The sequence below is a fragment of the Oncorhynchus gorbuscha genome, unplaced genomic scaffold (genome assembly GCF_021184085.1).
Source record: "Oncorhynchus gorbuscha isolate QuinsamMale2020 ecotype Even-year unplaced genomic scaffold, OgorEven_v1.0 Un_scaffold_11846, whole genome shotgun sequence".
Taxonomy (NCBI): domain Eukaryota; kingdom Metazoa; phylum Chordata; class Actinopteri; order Salmoniformes; family Salmonidae; genus Oncorhynchus; species Oncorhynchus gorbuscha.
In genome coordinates this window covers 1-6238 of record NW_025754316.1, presented here as the reverse complement: position 1 = coordinate 6238, position 6238 = coordinate 1, and the positions used below count along the sequence as shown (strand labels likewise).

General features: G+C 40.8%; 1 long non-coding RNA gene across 1 annotated transcript; it reads left to right on the top strand.

Annotated features, from left to right (window-relative positions):
- The first annotated feature begins 1585 nt into the window (after positions 1-1585).
- On the top strand, positions 1586-2787 carry LOC124030469. Its single transcript, XR_006837970.1, has 3 exons — positions 1586-1762; positions 2474-2582; positions 2682-2787. It is a non-coding gene; the product is annotated as an uncharacterized LOC124030469 (long non-coding RNA).
- Positions 2788-6238: the final 3451 nt, after the last annotated feature.

The window sequence follows — 6238 nt, the reverse complement described above, 5'->3', positions numbered from 1 at the left end:
CAGCTTGTTCTGTTTGGTTTGTTCAGCATTTGTGGTGTCCCAGTTCCTTTATTGTTCCTGTTGTTGATTGGCTAAAGTAAGTTCCTGCTATTTACTTTTCCAGGGTTTTAACTTCCTGCATTGGGGTGTAATATCCTGTTCATCATGTGTATTGTTATGGTGCAGCTGGCCCAGTATTAGACCTTTAATTTAACTGTAAGGGGAAGTGTTACAGCTAGTGAGATGAGACATGGTATAATGATGGTTCCTGCTAGCAGAATGTGTCTTACATCTATAATCCTGTAGACTGTTCTGATTGGGTTGCACTGCGTCTCCGTGAACAAGAAACTATGAAATGCTGTTTTTACCTTCACCCCTTAAATGGAATGTCCCGACCACCCATACGTAGAATGTATGCACACATGACTAAGTCGCTTTGGATAAAAGCGTCTGCTAAATGGCATATATTATTAATAAATGGGTCTAATATTGGGCTGTAATTGTATTCCCTCCAGCACCACATGTTATCACAGCCTTTCCTGGTGGCCATTTCACCTTCCCTACTGGTGTTACAAGCCACTGAGCCTGACCTGCCAGCATTTTATACTTTGCTTATTTTGTTGGAAAGTAAAAGAAGCAGAATTGAATTTTGTTCAATCAGAATGCTTGTCTTCTGGACAGATTTGGCCATAACCAAAACATGAGTGACATTTCTACATTTGGGAATTATAACTTTTACTTCTGTCTCTGAGTGAGAAATACCTGCCCAGAAATTCTCCTCAGCCCTGTTTAGGGAATATGTTGGCATTTAGGAAAAACACATATTCCTGTTCTAATCTACTGTATGTGGAGTTGAATCTGGTTTTGATGGCTTCACTCTTTGTTTCTCTCAGGAGACTCCATGACCATGTTGACCATTCTTCTGCTTCTCAGTGCTGCCTTTGCTCTGGGAGATGCAAGTAAGAGTCTACTTTTCTTGACTCGTTCTGTATATTTGTTGTAGCAGAGGTGACTGACTGATCAACAAATACTATTGTAGCTCTGGTTTGTAGATCTCTCTACTAGCCTTTAAAGCCACATACTTCTCATACAGATTCGCATGAAGACTTGTGTCCTTCGGTTGGACCAAATATGGATCCGCACTGCTTAATGTTTGTAAACACTACAAGGAGCTGGCCTGAAGCAGAAGTATCACCCTTACCATCTACTGTGAATTTGAAGGGAAGTGTGGTTAGTATTATGTTTGACATTACCTTAAAGGTGATACTTTCTTAAACTGCAACACATGACTGATGTGAAATACTGAAATTTCCTTTAAAAGATGGGAATTTTCTATACATTTTGAATATTTAATGTGGAGTCGTGCCTCCTGTATACTGGAACCCACCGGACACGGCTTAAGACTGAGAACCTAGTATCTTTAAGAGTTTTAAAAACGATTTAGTTGCTATGGTCAATATTTGGTTTAGAGTGCAGAAGACAAATTCTCAGCAAGGCTGACTGACTAATACATGAAATGTCTTTGTTCCCATCTACTGCTTGGCTGTTACTGTAGATAATAATGTTCATTAATTGACTTGCCTAGTTAAACTACTTTCTTCTCTAGCGGTACTGTGTGTCCCTTGAGGATCAACTGGTGTCTGTACCCAACGTTGTGAAGTACCTTGGCGCAAACCTGGCATCTGTGCACAGCTCCGAGGAGGACCAGTTTCTACAGGCGTTGGTCTTGGTCAAGACTGTTGGTTTCCCTCCTACCTGGATTGGCGGATTTTATTCGGTTAAGGTGGGACCATTAAGCCTACAGTGATATATAGAGCCATTATTGCAAGGAACGCCGTTCCATTTCTTATTGCTCAAGTGAACAGCAAACCTGGTTAAAAACGGGACATGTGGCATGTAGGCTACCTGTAATTTGATTATGTAGTTCTGTCTGAGTAGTTCTAATGTCATTTTCTGTGGACCCCAGGAAGAGGAGCTGCTGCTTTTTAACAGCTATTGTAATGGTTTCCATATAATATATCAAGAGTTGCCATGCGACAGGTAGCCTCGCCGTTGGCCAATAAAGGCTTGTTTGAATCCCAGAGCTCACTCCGTGAAATCTGATGTGCCCTTGAGCAACGCCCTTAATCCTAATTGACCCTGTAGGTCATTCTAGATGAGTTTGCTAAATTATTTTACTGTCAACTTCAGGAGGCCTTTATACTCATGTAAAATGTTTCTAGGTAAGTATACATTTGATCAAAGTAATCTCTTCCATTCAGTGTTGTAACCACGTGTATGGGGATTCTAGCTTCAAAAGTTGTAGACTTGTTTTAGTCTTTGAAATGCGTTGGGATGATTGCAAATGTGAGGAGTAGGCTGTAGCTTCTCTACACAAGCAACAGTCCCAGTCGGTGGGTTTTGAAGTAGTGGTAGCTTAAACTGTTTGGTTTCAGGTGGTAGAGGAAGGACTACATTTAGTCTTTATTCTCAAACCCCACTTTCCCCCCCTCAGGACAGGCGGTGGTTCTGGAGTGATGGCTCCGACTTTGATCACCAGAACTGGGCTAAAGGAAGGCCTGGTGCTGGTGCCAGAGAGTCTTGTGTTCATATCAACTTTGGAGGTACAGTAAACTCAGTATCAGTCATCAAATTCAACTTATTCCTAGTTAATTTAACTTTCCTTCTGTGTGTACAGCTGAATATTCTGGTTTTGTCTTCAGGTCAACAGCGCTGGGACAATGCATTATGTGAAAGGAGCTTGCCCTCTGTGTGCTCCCTGAGGCTCCTGCCGCTTCGCCAGAGTATCCATTAAAAGCAGCAATGCTATTCCGTAGTGTCTTTGTCCTTAATACTTCATGGGAAGCTTTGTTGCTGTTAAATGAAGTCTCAGTTACTACACAAATATTGAGGATTTGTTTGCAGCCAATAAAATGTGGACACTATTTTGTCTGTTATTGAATGTTGTAGTTAGTACTTTTTCTCACTGGTCCTCTGGGTCTCAAACCCACAACCCTAATGTTACATGGGCCACCAGGACCACGACTGTCATCGTGCTTAACTTTTGGTAGATGCACACCTGTGACATGATGCAGTATGTTTAACTTCATCAGGACAGGGGGGCAGTATTGAATAGCTTGGATAAAAATGTGCCAAGAGTAAACTACCTGCTACTCAGTCCTTAAAGCTAGAATATGAATTGGAAACACTCTGATTCTAAATCTGTTTGAATGATGTCTGAGTATAACAGAACTCATATGTGAATATTTTCTGTTAAGATTGTGAAAATAGATATCAAACAATATTTAGATCATCCAAAGGACAAACCTCACCTTGATCTTTCCATGTAAGTTAAATGTCTTATGGCTGAAATTCCGGTAACTGGATCGATATAACAGCCAGTGAAAGTGCAGGGCGCCAAATTCAAACATCACAATTAAAATTCCTCATACATGTGTCTCATACCATTTTAAAGGTAATCTTGTTAATCCCACTAAAGTGTGCGATTTCAAATAGGCTTTTCAGCGAAATCCCCAGAAACTATTTAGGTCACTGCAAAATCAGTCACAAAAAGCAGAAAGGGATCAAATTAATCACTAACCTTTGTTCATCAGATGGCACTCATAGGACTTCATGTTACACAATACATGTTTTGTTCAATAAAGTTAATATTTATATACAAAAACCTCAGTTTACATTGGCACCATGTTCAGAAATGCCTCACGTATCCATAGAAATTGCAGAGAACCAAGTCAAATAACAAATAGTCATGAACTTTGATGAAAGATGTTTTACATAACTAAAGATACACTTGTTCTCAATGCAACCGCTTTGTCAGATTTCAAAAAGCTTTACAGCAAAACACAATATTCAATCATCTGAAAACAGGGTTCAGCCACAAGGAAGCCATACAGTTCACTGCCAAATTGAACAGTCAACAAAACTCAAAAGCATAAATCTTCACTTACCTTTGCAGATCTTCGTCGGAATGCACTCCCAGGACTCTCACAAGAAATGTTTTTTGTTTGGTAATGTCCATTTATGTCCAAGTAGCTACTTTTGTTAGCGCGTTAGCACGAAGCGCGTTCACTAAAGGCTGACAATGTCCAAAAGTTCCGTAACAGTCAGTAGAAACATTCAAACGATGTATTGAAACAATCTTTAGAATGTTTTTAACATAAATCTCAAATTAAGTTCCAATCGAAGAATTACATGGACTTCCCTCATGTGAACGCGCATTGTCAGGTCATGGCAGACCTGACTGATTCTCCTTTCATTTGGCCCCCCTTTACAGTAGAGGCATCAGACAAAGTTCTACAGACTGTTGGTATCCAGTGGAAGCAGTAGGAAGTGCACACATCCATATCTCGCTGTGATTCCAATAGGATCTTGGTTAAAAATCTTCTCAGGTTTTTGCCTGTCATATGAGTTATGTTATACTCACAGACATCATTCAAACGGTTTTAGAAACTTCAAAGTGTTTTCTATACAATGTGAATAATCATATGCATATATTAGCAACTGGGACTGAGAAGCAGGCAGTTTAATATGGGCACCTCTGTGCATCTTTCATCCAAGCAACTCACTGCCCCTTAAGAAGTTAAGCAGCTGCTACTGTCCTTTCATACCTTAAGGGAACATTTCAGCAGTTGCTGTATGGTTAGTGAGAAAGTCCATATTGCAAATGTACGGTCCCTTACTAGACGTCCGAAATCGTTTGTAAAATTCATTGGCGCGTTGGGCCGAGCGGCAGGGCCGGACCTACCGGGAAGTCATCAAATGAACTTTGTCAGACATTCGTTTTCCGTTTTACAAAAATAATCAAGTTTTGGTCATTTTTCCGCTGTCCCGGAAATTCCCACAAGAGGGCATAAGCAATCATATTGCTATTGGACAAAACATCACGATTCACGACGGGGTCTTATCTCGAAAACGGAAAATATTTCGAAGCCGAAACTCTGTGAGCGTAGGTTCGGCATAATGGGCAGTTGGCCCTGAACAAGATGGCGTCTAGGCCTCAATGGTTTTTGAGTTATGGCCATTTATCTGGGATTAAAGGTCCAAAATGAAAATAGAGAAATTATTTTTCCACTTCACGTCAAAGTCAAGGAGCCTCCGGTGTCAATAAAAAAGAACCAGCCATTTATCTATCGTCATTTAAGAGAAATCGTACAATGACAGATTGGTGATGTTCACGGATAGGTGTTTATTTTCAACGGTTACAGATCCAGTTGCAGGGTGTTCTTACGAATCTTTCTAAAGTGTGCTGCGGAGCTCTGCGAGATTTCTGTGATTTTCTATGATTTTCTGAAATAACACACACTCACTAAACCCTCCGTAAATAACTCAGTTCTTAACGTAAAGACTTAAAACTCAGGATTCTGTAAAGGCATACCCCAATCAGGATATGAGTTTATTTATAGCTTCCTGTGCCAACCGGAAGTGCCTTAAATGGTGTCACGGTGGCAGTTTCCAAGGGTTAAAAAGGTCAGATCTTTTCAAAACTTCATATGTGTGATTAGGCAACCCCCATAAACTGTAAGTCAGTCATTTCTCCCAACAGATGTCAAAGAAAAGCTCTCTCTCACACACACAGAAACACACACACAGCAAGGATGGAGTGACAAAGTGCGGTGCTTAAAGACACACAAAGCCTACAATGGCATTTCCATATTCTCTAGGCCGTGCCGAGTTCAACAAGATGCCCCGCTTGACCGTAGCTCGCTCGGTCTAAGCACAGCGACCATTAGAAAAGTAGGCCCAAAATGAAGGCTGGCCCTCAATGTCATTTGCTTTTGGGTGACAGTGAGAGAACCGTTAAGGTGAGAAGCACAATTCGACCTCAGGAACCTACCTGAGGTTCTCCCGATCAATGCAAGACTAACCTTGACCGTGTAGCATTAACCCTTAATAGGTAAAAGAAGGTGTTTACTTCAAAGAGTTTGCATTGACTTCTCTCCCCATAGGAATACATTGCCTGCACCCCTAAATTCAACCTGAAGCCTATGTGGGTTATGAATATCGTATGACCTGTCTTCGATGACAGTCCATCAGACCACTATGAGGTCTACCTGTGTCGATTCTAAGCTTCCTGGAGCAACCGGAAGTGGTTAAATTGACCCAAAAGGTGTTTTGATGTACATAACCTTCAAAGGTGAAAATGACTACATTCAACCCTGTGTAGATCGTAGATCAGTCAATTCTTAACTTAAAGACTTAAAACTCAGGATTCTGTAAGAGAATACCCCAAGCAAGATATGTGTGCTTATAGCTTCCTGTG